The sequence below is a fragment of the Cyprinodon tularosa genome, unplaced genomic scaffold, assembly GCF_016077235.1.
Source record: "Cyprinodon tularosa strain WSP-4 unplaced genomic scaffold, ASM1607723v1 ctg662, whole genome shotgun sequence".
Classification (NCBI taxonomy): domain Eukaryota; kingdom Metazoa; phylum Chordata; class Actinopteri; order Cyprinodontiformes; family Cyprinodontidae; genus Cyprinodon; species Cyprinodon tularosa.
Window position 1 is genome coordinate 264,270 of NW_024039410.1, and position 15,012 is coordinate 279,281.

Sequence of the window (15,012 nt, forward strand, 5' to 3'; positions counted from 1 at the left end):
CACTGAAATACAAAGGTAAAGGTAATTATTGGTGAATAATGTTGAAGCAACACCTTTCTGCACATTTAATATCATAAAAACACAATTTTAATCAACAGTTATAATTCATAGAAACATTCTCACAGCTCAGAAAAGATTTTTACATGCAATATTACAGCACTGGTTTAAGAGACACGATAATATAAGATGAGAGGACTTTATTGATCTCATAATGGCGAAATTTACTTGTTACATCAGTTGCAGAAAATAATGCTACATACAAAAACAAGAAAATGTGCATCAAAGAAGCAAGTGTACAAAGTTGGGCAAAAAAAATCTATGTATACGTGTATATATACATGACGAATTTTTATATGCAATGCTGTGTATATATATATATATATATATATATATATAATATTTGTGTGTGTGTGTGTATATGTAAAGTTGCTCAGGTTTTGGTAAATAAATATAGGCTTTTATTGCACAAGGTTTAGTTGGTGTTAAAACTCTCCATCTCATCACTTCCACTGCCTGGTTTCTCTGTTGATCTGTAGATGGATGTTGTTTTCCTTACGAATATACACTATATTGCCAAAAGTATTTGCTCACCTGCCTTGACTCACATATGAGCTTAAGTGACATCCCGTTCCTAATCCATAGGGTTCAATATGACGTCGGTCCACCCTTTGCAGCTAGAACAGCTTCAACTCTTCTGGGAAGGCTGTCCACAAGGTTTAGGAGTGTGTTTATGGGAATTTTTGACCATTCTTCCAGAAGCGCATTTGTGAGGTCGCACACTGATGTTGGACGAGAAGGCCTGGCTCTCAGTCTCCGCTCTAATTCATCCCAAAGGTGTTCTATCGGGTTGAGGTCAGGACTCTGTGCAGGCCAGTCAAGTTCATCCACACCAGACTCTGTCATCCATGTCTTTATGGACCTTGCTTTGTGCACTGGTGCACAGTCATGTTGGAAGAGGAAGGGGCCAGCTCCAAACTGTTCCCACAAAGTTGGGAGCATGGAATTGTCCAAAATGTCTTGGTATGCTGAAGCATTCAGAGTTCCTTTCACTGGAACTAAGGGGCCAAGCCCAGCTCCTGAAAAACAACCCCACACCATAATCCCCCCTCCACCAAACTTTACACTTGGCACAATGCAGTCAGACAAGTACCGTTCTCCTGGCAACCGCCAAACCCAGACCCGTCCATCAGATTGCCAGATGGAGAAGCGCGATTCGTCACTCCAGAGAACGCGTCTCCACTGCTCTAGAGTCCAGTGGCGGCGTGCTTTACACCACCGCATCCGACGCTTTGCATTGCACTTGGTGATGTATGGCTTGGATGCAGCTGCTCGCCCATGGAAACCCATTCCATGAAGCTCTCTGCGCACTGTTCTTGAGCTACATGAAGTTTGGAGGTCTGTAGTGATTGACTCTGCAGAAAGTTGGCGACCTCTTCGCACTATGCGCGTCAGCATCCGCTGACCCCGCTCCGTCAGTTTACGTGGCCTACCACTTCGTGGCTGAGTTGCTGTCGTTCCCAAACACTTCCATTTTCTTATAACACAGCTGACAGTTGACTGTGGAATATTTAGGAGCGAGGAAATTTCACGACTGGATTTGTTGCACAGGTGGCATCCTATCACAGTTCCACGCTGGAATTCACTGAGCTCCTGAGAGCGACCCATTTTTTCACAAATGTTTGTAAAAACAGTCTGCATGCCTAGGTGCTTGAATTTATACACCTGTGGCCATGGAAGTGATTGGAACACCTGATTCCAATAATTTGGATGGGTGAGCAAATACTTTTGGCAATATAGTGTATATTTTCAATCTTTTTATTTTTATATTCAAGAGAGCATTTTAAGGTTCTTTGTTATATTACCGTATTTTCTGGACTATGAGCCTCTACTTTTTTCCCGCACTTTGAACCATGAGGCTTATTTGAAGGTGCGGCTTTTCCGTCGATGTTGCTTTAACCGAAGTTACAGTTGGAAATGGAAGCATATGTTAGCAGCAGGCATGACAGAGAACAGTTGTTCAGAATTCACACATTTTGACATTTATTTTCCGCATTAAAGCCCTCGAACCTATAAAAAGACGGTGCGCAACTTCTGCAGAGGTGAAATAAAGAGCGGAAGAAGCCGCATCTTTCATTAGAAGCTCTTACTGTCAAGAGCTAACAACCTAACAGGAGCTGTCATTCTTCTTCCTTACTCCAAGGGCAATATGTAGAGCTCCCCCTACAGGTTTGGTGAGTAGCAGTTTGGTAGATTTGAGTGGCTTATACTTCACTGTGGTTTAAATATCTACATTTCCAGTTTAAAAAACATATTTTGGGTTTGGCTTTTCGTGAGGGGCGCTCTATAGTCCAGAAAATTCTGTAATTTGTAAGATCTTGAAGCATTTCCCTGCATATTCTCTATAAGGCATCTACATTAAAATAACATTTTATTGTTTTACCATTATGTCTATCTCATTGAATGCCCAAATGACAGAGGATAAAAAGGTTTAAAATAACTCTGCCATGAAAGTTCACAATAATCTTTCTTGCCAACACCAACAAAAATACCTTGAATATCATTTTTTCTTGTTTTTTCTTTTACTTTGTCGTCGACCAAAAGCAGGAAATGTACAAACATTTAAGCCTGAGACCGAGACTCGAGTTTCACATCATTATTTCACAAATTTCCATTTGCTATCTTGCATTCCTGGATTAGACAGGTTGCACAAAGCAAGGGCCAGAAAAATAATAAAAAAAAGGCTTGGTTTTAGCAAAGGCATAAGGAGTCTCCACAGCTGACAGCTGATACACTACTGGTAACTTAATTATGATTTCATTTACAGTGTACATTTACATAAGGATTGAATAACAACTTTTATCATCGGTGCTCAGAAAGAACAAGGATAGTTAATTTAGTAGCATCTGTTTAGCAGCAGCTATTATTCTTAAAACTAAACATTCAAAAAACAACCAGAGTCTGATTAAAAAACAAACTCCAAATGGTAGTTTTCTTGTACTGGAGAGCAGAAGACCTCGTCTATTCAGCCAGGCTAACAATTGCCTTTAAAGTCGTAGGGAAATTATATTTAAATGTCAAATCAGACAATATTGTCCCGAAAGTTAAAAAATTTCTATTAAAAAAACAAAATAACACCTGAACACCTAAATTCAGCCAATGATATATCAACACTCATCAGTCAATCAAATTTTTTCGGTCATAGCATCTTGATTAATATTGTCGCAGCTAATATACGCAACGGTTGAAATTTACTTTAGCAGTGTTCACGGGGATGGACGTCTGTGTCTTCAGCAGGCGTAGAGCTTACAGAACTGGCAGCGTTGCGAGGCAAGGGCTCAAACATGTACGGCTGTAAGCCTTCTACACCAAACCAAGCTTCCGCCGCCCTGGCGTCCTCTTCCACAACATCTTCGTCCCCGCTTTCCTCCTCTAAATATAAATGTATGATTGAGGAGACTCATCCATGACCTCCGACACTAAACTCTCGGAAGAATTTGGAAATGCAATGGTTGGAACAGCCGCTTCCCTACGACTTAACGACCCCCCTTTCAGAGACTTAGATGGGTATGGGCAGGGGCGGATCTAGAAAAATATTTATGGGGTGGCGAGAGGGGGGCAGGAATTTTTGAGGGGTGGCAACATATGGCATTTGTTTACACTGAATTTAATCACAGTTATCACAGTTTGGTGAGAATAGTATGTAGAGTAAGTGTTTCATGTGAAACAGTTCATATTAGAAATACATCGTACAATGAAATCTCACTTAATGGGAGATAGAAGAATGATTACACTACTTCTAGAGGGGCATTATCACAGGAAAGGTATTACGGTAAGACACAGGTGCTGAGTGGCAGATGTGAGATTGACTGTCAGAGAAGAAACTATAAAAAAGAAAAACTTATCCATCAGAGATCTATGGACTGAGCTGTACTAAAGTGAGCATAAATACACAGTAGAAATAAATGGGTCAAGACACCCAAACAAGGTACTGGACATCTATGTATTGTTTACTCTGAACACACATTTATCCCATTTGTTCCTCAGTAACTTCACATACAGCAGTTAAGGCAACATGAAAGGGACATTTCATGCATGTACAGGTGCTGGTCATAAAATTAGAATATCATGAAAAAGTAGATTGATTTCAGTAATTCCATTTAAAAAGTGAAACTTGTATATTATATTCATACATTACATACAAACTCATATATTTCAGATGTTTATTTTGTTTAATTTTGATGATTACAAATGACAACAAATGAAAATCTCAAATTCATCATATCAGAAAATTAGAATATTGTGAAAAGGTTCAAAATTGATGGCCCCTGGTGCCACACTCTAATCAGCTAATTAACTCAAACCACCTGCAAAAGCCTTTAAATGGTCTTTCAGTCTAGTTCTATAGGCTACACAATCATGGGGAAGACTGCTGACTTGACAGTTGTCCAAAAGACGACCATCGACACCTTGCACAAGGAGGGCAAGACACAAAAGGTCATCGCTAAAGAGGCTGGCTGTTCACAGAGCTCAGTGTCCAAGCACATTAATAGAGAGGCGAAGGGAAGGAAAAGATGTGGTCGAAAAAAGTGTACAAGCAAGAGAGATAACCGCACCCTGGAGAGGATTGTGAAACAAAACCCATTCAAAAATGTGGGGGAGATTCACAAAGAGTGGACTGCAGCTGGAGTGAGTGCTTCAAGAACCACCACACACAGACGTATGAAAGACATGGGTTTCTGCTGTCGCATTCCTTGTGTCAAGCCACTCTTGAACCACAGACAGCGTCAGAAGCGTCTAAAGAGAAACAGGACTGGACTGCTGGTGAGTGGTCCAAAGTCATGTTCTCTGATGAAAGTAAATTTTGCATTTCCTTTGGAAATCAAGGTCCCAGAGTCTGGAGGAAAAGAAGAGAGGCACTTCATCCACGTTGCTTGAAGTCCAGTGTAAAGTTTCCACAGTCAGTGATGGTTTGGGGTGCCATGTCATCTGCTGGTGTTGGTCCATTGTGTTTTCTGAGGTCCAGGGTCAACGCAGCCACATACCAGGAAGTTTTAGAGCACTTCATGCTTCCTGCAGCTGACCAACTTTTTGGAGATGCAGATTTCATTTTCCAACAGGACTTGGCACCTGCACACAGTGCCAAAGCTACCAGTACCTGGTTGAAGGACCATGGTATCCCTGTTCTTAATTGGCCAGCAAACTCTCCTGACCTTAACCCCATAGAAAATCTATGGGGTATTGTGAAGAAGAAGATGCAATACACCAGACCCAACAATTCAGAAGAGCTAAAAGCCACTATTAGAGCAACCTGGGCTATCATAACACCTGAGCAGTGCCACAGACTGATCGACTCCATGCCACGCCGCATTGCTGCAGTAATACAGGCCAAAGGAGGCCCAACTAAATACTGAGTGCTGTACATGCTCATACTTTTCATGTTCATACTTTTCAGTTGGCCAACATTTCTATAAATCCTTTGTTTTTATTGGTCTTCAGTAATATTCTAATTTTCTGATATGATGAATTTGAGATTTTCATTTGTTGTCATTTGTAATCATCAAAATTAAACAAAATAAACATCTGAAATATATGAGTTTGTATGTAATGTATGAATATAATATACAAGTTTCACTTTTTAAATGGAATTACTGAAATCAATCTACTTTTTCATGATATTCTAATTTTATGACCAGCACCTGTAGATCTGCTGTAGATAGAGCTGCTGTATCAACAAATCAACATAAAGGCAGGTACTGTATGTTACCCCCAAAACTCCACAAATCTGAAGAGAAGCAACATAAAAATACATTTTGCTTCCAATCTGTTCATACGTGTTCATACGGGTCATTTCTGGATAGTTTCATACTATATATACAAAAAAAGAAACAACAACACTGCTTCATACTAAGCAGGATTCACACCAGTATCACATTTTTTAATTTACTTTCAACGCTTTTGGTTTTATTAAAGTAAATATTAGCCTCGTGAGACCATCCTGATCTCGCGAGCTTTTAAGGTTTCACTCGTAGATCAGTCTGGCTACTTTCCATTAAAGAAAATTTGGAGCCGTTCACCAAACGGCTTTGAGGCGGGTTGAGGTGAAACTAGCGTTAGCGTGGCTATCGAGCAAGTTTTATCAGAATTACAGAGTATTTCTTCACTGAAAGAAGAGCAAAACACTGCTCTGGAGGCTTTTCTCATAGGAAAAAAAGTTTTTGCGCTTCTCCCGACTGGTTTCGGCAAGAGTTTGATCTATCAATTGGCTCCTCTTCGTCGCTCTGTTATTACAGGGTTCCTACAGCATAAGGCAAGTTAAATTCAAGACTTTTTTAGACTTTTTAATGCCACTTGAAATAAAAATTTAAGACCAAATTGACAAGAAACACAAGAAAAACCTGCTTGCGACAACTTAACCCAAAGGTTATTTTAACATAAACCACTGCACTAATGTTTCAAATGTTGAAAAGCTTCCCATACAGGAAGAAAGCTAAAAACACACAAATGACAGATATATTTTAACAATTATTTAACTGAATTCACAAACTTTGTTTTAGCAGGGAACAAAACAAATCAGTTTTAAAGCCACAACATACAAGTCTTTTTTGCAGCTATTTTTCTTTGTCAGTAACTGAGTAATTGAGTCAGTAACTCAATTTTGACGCTTTGTGTTCCGCGCTTCGCATGTGTTTCCCACTGCCTTAATTTCCACCGTTCCGAGCTTAAATCGCTCTTGCACAAAATACACTGAGCCTTATGTATGTTCCCTGGTACTGGTTTTAGCCATAGAGAAAACTCTTGGCTGGATAAACAATTTTCATTACATTTACACTTGCACACATTTTCCATTTTTTTTTTTTTATAAAAAGAAAAAAAAAATGTAACGTTTTATTTAGATTACAAAAATAAATCGTAATAAAAATAATCCTATTTATGATGTTTTGAAAATTAAGACCTACCAAAGACTGATTTAAGACATTTTAATACCAATTAAGGCCTTAATTTTATTTTGAAGAATTCAATGCCTTTTAAGACTTTTTAAGGACCCGCGGGAACCCTGTAGTACGTCATATGCTCCGTTGATCTGATTGGTTTATTTGGCCCGTCTATCACCATCATAGGCCAATCAGCTAACCAGTATTTTCGCCCCTTCCCAAAATTACTTCAACCGAAGGTTTCCAGATGGATGTGTGGAGCAAATCCAGCAAATCCATCTGGCGGAGTCAGGTTAAGGAAATATCAGATTTTCTCAGGTGCCAAAAGAAAATGTAACATCTCTGTAAAGGCTCACCAGAGAGCATAACATAAAGTTGACATGACTATAACAGCTGAATGTGGTGATTTCCATGTTGCTCAGCAAAATGCTTCAAAAATGTATTTACCGTATTTTCACGACTATAAGGCGCACTTAAACGTCTTTTTTTCCCCTCAAAATGTGCGGTGCGCCCTATGGTGCGGTGCGCCTTATGTGTGTTGTAACTGCGACTTTTGAGACCACCTCATTGAGGAGATGATGAAAGAGTGGCTGAATGTAAGGAGACCAGGTGTTTTTTTTCCACGCATCACCATCGCTGTTAATCTGTAACTCCATGCGTGCCCATCTCACAGCTGATGTGAAAAACATGGGGAAACAAATTAACGCTGTGCTCGCTGTTCAACCGCTCGACATCGGTGTGAACCGGACCCAGCAGGTGCAGCAGAAGCAGCGAGTTTACATGCAAAGTCAATGGTTGACGCGCATATAGGTGCAGCAAAAGGTCCCGCAGCGCGTTTTGGTGCAGCACGTCGGGAGCGTTTAAGCATCTGACGCACCGCCAACGCGCTGCTGCTGCTCAGATGGAAAAATTGAAGTTTTGCTGCTGGACGCGCCGCATCAACCAATCAGAGAAGCTGATCTGGGAGCTGACAGCGAGACACAGCGCTCTGATGATATTAACGCAAATGAAAAGGCTGGATGAATGAGGAGATGATGAAAGGCAGGTGTATGTGAGGAGACCAGGTGCTTTTTTCCACGCATCACCATCGCTGCGTGCCCATTTCACAGCCGATGTGAAAAAACGATGAATCAAATGAACGCTGTGCTCGCCGTTATCCCGGGGGTCTGACAAAGGAACTTCCACCGCTCGACATCGGTGTGACGCGCCCGTTCAAAGTAAGGCTGCGAGCGGCGTGGGAGCGATGGAAGACAGACTGAGACCACAGTTTCATGATAAATGGAAGGCAGCGCCGTGCAAGTTACGCCACCGTTTGCGGATGGATTGTAGATGGACTGTGTCTGCTGGCTCTGTTTTTCAAGCTTTCGCAAAAGCCGGCATTATTTCTGAGGAGCTGCGCTGCACGGAAAGTGACTCTGACAGCGCAGAAGGGGAAATTGGCATGTCTGATTTAGCGCAGCTGTTTTATTCAGAGGAATGCTGAGGATAACAGAGGATGATGACTTTGATGGGTTTAAGGCGAATGAAAAAGGCTGGTTGGACGAGGGGATGATGAAAGCTTGGCTGAGGGAGGTGTATGTAAGGAGACCAGGTGGTTTTTTCCACGCATCTCCATCTCTGTTAATTTGTGATTCCATGCGTGCCCATCTCACAGCCGATGTGAAAAAAAAGGTCAAAGAAATGAACGCTGTGCTTGCTGTTATTCCGGGAGGTCTGACAAAGGAACTTCAACCGCTCGACATCGGTGTGAACCGCCCGTTCAAAGTAAGGCTGCGAGCGGCGTGGGAGCGATGGATGACAGACGGAGACCACAGTTTCACTAAAAGTGGAAGGCAGCGGCGGGCAAGTTACGCCACCGTTTGCGGATGGATTGTAGATGCTTGGACTAACGTTTCTGCTGGGACTGTTGTTCGAGCTTTTGCAAAAGCCGGCATCATTTCCAAGGAGCCGCCCGGCACGGAAAGTGACTCTGACAGCGAAGAAGAAGGGGAAACCGGCATGTCGGATTTAGCGCAGCTGTTTAATTCCGAAACAGAGGATGAGGACTTTGATGGGTTTGATTAATACTCTGTAATAAATACTTGAATAAAGCACAATCATACTCAGTTTTGCTCCCGCTCTATTTTTCTACCTAAAAAACTTAATTCAACAGCCGCCTCTGGGCCGCAGCGCATCCGGACTCACCTCCGCAGGTGTTTTTTCATCTAAATAATCTAAATCTTTTTAAGTGAGAAAGTCCACCTGAAAATTTAATCATTGCAGTCAGTTCATCCAGATTATTATCCTGCCTATGTTTTAAGTTAATTTATGCGTCAATAAACTGTATCAGAGGAGTAATCGCAGCCCTGTGTCATCAGCGATGTGTCTCTCATGGCAGGTTCCCAGGTTTGAATAATACTTTGTAATAAATACACCTTGCAGCTTTATTTGCTGTGATCAGTGGGAATAAAGTAGTTTTAATATGTTTTTAAGTGAGAAAATCCACCTGAGAGGACATGTACCTGTATATAAAAAACGCGCCCTATAGTCCGGTGCGCCTTATGTGTGTGTTAAATACAGAAATGGCAACATAACTGAGAGTGCGCCTTTTAGTCCGGTGCGCCTTATGGTCGTGAAAATACGGTAGATCCAATGCATTTGTGCGTTTTGATTTGAGTAAAACCAAATTTGATAGTCTCTTTTCTGTCATAGTTGACCGCAAATATGTCTTTATGAGCCTGAAACATCAGGCCTAACTAACATCATAGTTAGAGAAATAACGTTCTGCAACCTGATTTTTATCATCTGTAAATCAGCATTGCAGCTATGCTAGCAACATTGTGCTTTCATTATGATTTAATTTCTCGATAGATAGTTAATCAGTTTCTACCTGTTTCATCCTGTGTCTCCTCTCCCCATGACCCCTGGCTCCCTCGCTTTGCCCCATTCGGTTTTCAAAACTAATCAGTCTCAGTCGCTCTCGCGTCATCTCGTGCTGCATTCACTGCAGTCCGACATTGGAAATTAGAGGCTGTAATTCTCAAATTATCCATAATTTATAAGCCTCGCCAAGCCTACAGCCAACTGGGGTGGTAGCGGGGGTGGCAAGGCTGTCATTTAGGGTGGCAGTTGCCACCCTATGCCACCCCAGTAGATCCGCCTATGGGTATGGGCAGTGTTGGGAAAGTTCTCTTTCTACGTGAACTAGTTCAAAGTTCAGTTCACACATTTTAAAATTAACTAGTTCAGTTCATAGTTCATAATTCAAATTTTTGGACTAAGTTCACAGTTCCAAAAAATGAACTAGTTCATAGTTCTTTTTTTTTTTTTTTCATATATTGCTCAATTATACGGAGCCCCTCTGATGACATGGTCAAAAAAAAATCGAGCGCGCCTTCTCTAAGGTCTAAGGCGCGCTCGATTTGCTTACCCAGTTGTCCAGGAATTATATTATTATTATTAATAAGTATTTCGTGCGCACGATGAACTTATTGCGTGGCCACAGAGTAGTATTTCGTGCGCACGAAATACTACTCTGTGGCCACAATTAAACATTTTTTTTGACCATGTCATCAGAGGGGCTCCGTACAATTACACCATAGCCTACTGTAGAACCAGACAGCAATTATTTTATCAGTTGTAACACTGAAACTGTGCGTCAGATTTCATCTTCATATCCAGTTTTGAATCCTTATCCAACCAGGGTTTAGATTAGCATTGAGGGGACAGCATTTCCCCATTGTTGCTTTACGCTTTGTTGCTGTCCATTCACTTCACACTAGTAGCAGCTGCAGCTTTCACCCCTACAGTATATTCTCAAAAACATCAGGAAAAATTTGCTGCTTGAATGGTCTTTTTTATGAGGAATTATTAAAAGAAAAATAGGAAAGTAGTCTTTAAGGTGCAAATGTTTTTTTAATTTTAAATTTTTTTTTTCAATTTGAAATTCCATTTCAGTACATACTAAAAATGAATCCTGGAAAATTATACCAGGCAGGTTTAACAAACAAGTTACATGAATAGTAAATCCCTTAAGAACATTTTACTAACACAAACTGAGAGACCAGGCTGAGGTAGGAATTTAAGGTTACTGAAGTGCGGATTTTTTTACTGAAAGCCGGCGGGCAAAGTTTGCAGAGAAATGTAAGATTGTTGCCATCATCCTCACCGACCACCTGGTCATAAAACTGTTTTAAGTCGCCTCCATGCTGCTGTTGCTTCCACGCTGCATTTTGTTTTGATGACGCACGCGGCTGTAGGCTACGACGCTGGTAGCTGGTGTTGCCAGATTGGGTGTTTTTCCCGCTACATATTAAGGCCTGTTTACGGTGTGATTTAGCCGGGGTTTCGCCTGGAGGACTCTATAGAAATCTGGCAACCTATTGAACGGAGTTGAACTGAGAGAGCGTGCCGTTCACAGACACCAGGATGAACGAGTTCACAATAACGTTCATCAGGCAGTAATACAGTACGTTCAGTTCACGTTCGCCCAAAATATGAACGAGTTCATGAACTTTCGTTCAATGAACGCGTTCAGGCACAACACTGGGTATGGGGTATTGCAGGCTAACAAAAGAAGCAAAATGACCCCCATTCCAAAGGGTTGGACCCCTTCGTCCGTTTGAATTTGCATGTTTTCAAAACAAAAACAAGGCTTTGTTGGGCTACTGTATAAAACCTCGAACTCAACGCTATTCCTGACATTTTGAATTGAAAAAGCTTCCTGGATGGGAAGCGAAACGTCTTCAAACTTGGAAACAAAGTCCAGTGTTTTTACTTTTCCTTTTTAGGAATGACTATGACTTGGATGACTGAGAATCTTCACCAACATACTCCCTATGTTTGCTGACCTGACCTGAATATTTGTCCCTTTTAATTCAGTTTATTTATATATATATATTCACAACACATGACATTTCACAGTGCTACAGTATCTACCTTTTAAAGTTGATAAATCTCACAAAGACCAAAATCTTCCAATTTGATAGAGAGCAGACTCTTTGATTCGTCATTGTCCGCAGACGGACATCTCAAGGAGTGACCAGTGGAATCGTGAATGAAGGCGATTGCCCGCCCCTCACCACAGGGCTCTGAAGTATTGATAATAGAAGAACACTTCCTGACATTTCATGTTTTCTCAGCTAAAAATAGCTATTCCAGCTTAAAAAATTACTTTTTTTTTTTTTTTACAGAGTACTAGAAGTGTCATCTAAAAACATATACGTTTCTTTGTTTTATTAGATGTTAAGGAAGTAGCGTGTTTTTGGTTTTCACACTCGGAGATTTTGGCCTCTGGTGTCATTTTTTTGCAGAAAGGCCTTAAATTCCAACATTGAGGGCGTACGTACTGATAGTGTTTTCCACATGTCGGAGTATCCATTCATCTAAGAACAGCAGGAGCAGCAGGGAGCTGAGCACACTGCTCCACTAAGCCAACCACAGCTCTACTTTTTTACTGTCTTGTTAAATCTTTTTGGACATCAGGGAAATGAGCTGAATCAAGCTTGAACTGTACACAACCCAACCGTTGGCGGCATTAACCCATTTAGGCCGGGAAAGCATTACCGCATTTCTACCATTCAAGCCGGGGGCGCTGTTGCGTCATTCTACCATTGACGCCGGGAGAGCATATAAGTCAAGCAAGAAGAAAGAAGTTTTTTTCAAGCAAACATGGAGGAGTTTGACAGAGAAGAGATGTCGGAAGGCAGTGATTTTGAGGAGTGTGTCGGCTTTGATGACGGTATAGATGAAAATGATGACTTTGAACGCGCTGAACCAATCGAACTACCACCGCAATGCACGGAGTGTTTTCAACCGCACACCTGGAGTGAAAGTTGATTTGCCTGCAGACACCACACCGCTGCAGGCATTTGAGCATATTTTTAATGAAGAACTTTGGATGCATCTTGTTACCGAGACGAATAGGTACAGTGACCAAACAAACCAAACTCCAACAAGAGCAAAGATGGCAAAGTGGTCACCCGTGACTGTGACGGAGATGAAGACATTTATTGGGCTGTGTATGGGCATAGGACTTCTTGTGTTGCCAGTACGAAGAGATTATTGGCGACAGAGTAAACCTCTCTTCAGGACGCAGTTCCCCCAAAATATGTCCCGGGACAGATTTGTGGCCATCTGGAAGTAAGTTGTATGCAATTTATAACACAGACATATGCATTATTATGCATAATAATACTGTTAATAAGTAATCATCAGATAGTTATTTATGTAATGTTTGTTCTTTATTTTAAAAACGTTTTATATTGCACATTCTCAATGAAGACATGATCACATATGGAAAAAATAAAGGTTGAATTTTTTATTTTTTTATTACTGCTTTTCACTTTTTTTTTTGGAAGAATTTCAAAGATAAAATATATTTTGAGTTCTATCTGCTACAGAAGCTGAGATATCAATAATTTACTAGGCGTTGACACAGTTGCTGAATTTACAGAAAAACTTCAGGTTTTAGGGGTATTTTTTAAAATCGGCCATAGGTTTTTAAGGTGTTTTTTCCAGGCGTTTTAGGCCTAAATGGGTTAACTGCTCCTTCTGATCTTGCCATGTGATTTGTTGAACTTGTAACCTCACTGTGCTTATTAAAGTACATCTGTGTTGACCACGTTCTGTTTATCTGGGAGACGTTCAGCGCAGACTTTTACTGGTTTGCATTCCTTTTTTTCTGTTTTGCTCTCCTATTCAGGTGGAAATGAAGGGCCTCTCTTCTGAATAAGGCAGGTGGCTGGTTTCAAACAACCAAACAGCCCTGCAGGACTGTCGTTATTAATAAATATTCGACCATATCCTGATACAGATTCTGTCCATTTCTGGTCCATCTTTCTGAACTTTAATCCAGAATCGTTCATTAAACCGTTTTATAGCTTTCTAGATACTAACGGTCATTTATGTTCGATGCAGAGGCCGGTCACACCATGTGTGTTTAAAAAGAAAAAAGCTAGCATGATTGTAAATTCTGGCTTTGAATTTGGTTTGGCATGTTAGCGCGGTTAGCATTACTGATTGTGAGCAACAGTTTCAGGGTGTAGTCGACCGTAAAGGTGATAGTTTCAGGTTTAATTCTTCCTGTCCAGTAGGTGGGGCTCTCGCCCACTGTGGTTCTAACTTTTAATTGTATTGTTCATCAAGGGTAAACCGTTAGCAAACATTTAACTTGTCTGTCCAGAAGGGAAGCAGACATCTCCTCTTTGCTTCCATAATTCGGCACCAACGTCGTAAAGCTTGACCTGCCGTAGTCGGATGACCCGGGTTCGAATCTGACCTGTGGTCCTTTGCCGCATGTCTCTCCCCCTCTCTCATACACCCTTTCCTGTCAGCCTACTGTCCAAAAAAAGGAGCCACTAGTGCCACAAAAACTCAAAAAAAAAAAAAAGATTAATAATTAAAAAAATAACTATTCTTTCTGCATGGAGTTTTCATGTTCTCCCTTTCGGTGGTTTCAGGTACTCTGGCATCATCCCATTGTCCAGGAACAATAAAATAAGAATATGAGTTCAGATGAGTCTAACTTCATCATTTTTAAAATGCCGAATTTAGTTCGGTATTAAACTTAAAACATTTCTCTATTAAAGCCGTTTCTTTTATCAGTAGGATTTAGTCTTTTTTTTTTTTTTTTTAGCTGTAATTAGTGTTGCGTCAATGCCATTTTTTGGCTCCGATACAGTCTTTTTTTAAATTGATGTGTGTGTATAGACTAACTGCCCCATCCGATACTGGTATCGGTATCGGTGCAACACTAGCTGTAATCAAAAAACCAACATGGACAATAGAATTAAAGGGGTTTAAAAACACTAGTCTGTTAAATGAATCTGTAATGTGAAAAGTCAAATTCCTGGTTAAAACATCATGATCCGTATTAATAAAGATAATCAGGATTATTTTTTTTAAAAGTTCTTTAAATTAGCTCATAGGTTAGATGTTTTTCAAAGATTTCTTTTTTATTCATCAGATGTTTCCATTTCTTTCATTCTTACACATTGAACATTTGGTTTGCAGTTATTTAATTCCTATTCCCACCTTTAAACTCCTCCCCCATCCATTTTTGATGATCAAAGCTGCACCTCGTGAACCTGAGCTTTCTGAG

The 15,012-nt window shown here is 40.6% G+C and overlaps 1 protein-coding gene across 1 annotated transcript in view; it reads left to right on the plus strand.

Annotated features, from left to right (window-relative positions):
• Positions 1-15,012, plus strand: part of uvrag (UV radiation resistance associated gene) — a 191,677-nt gene that overhangs the window by 110,919 nt on the left and 65,746 nt on the right. The window lies entirely within an intron of this gene.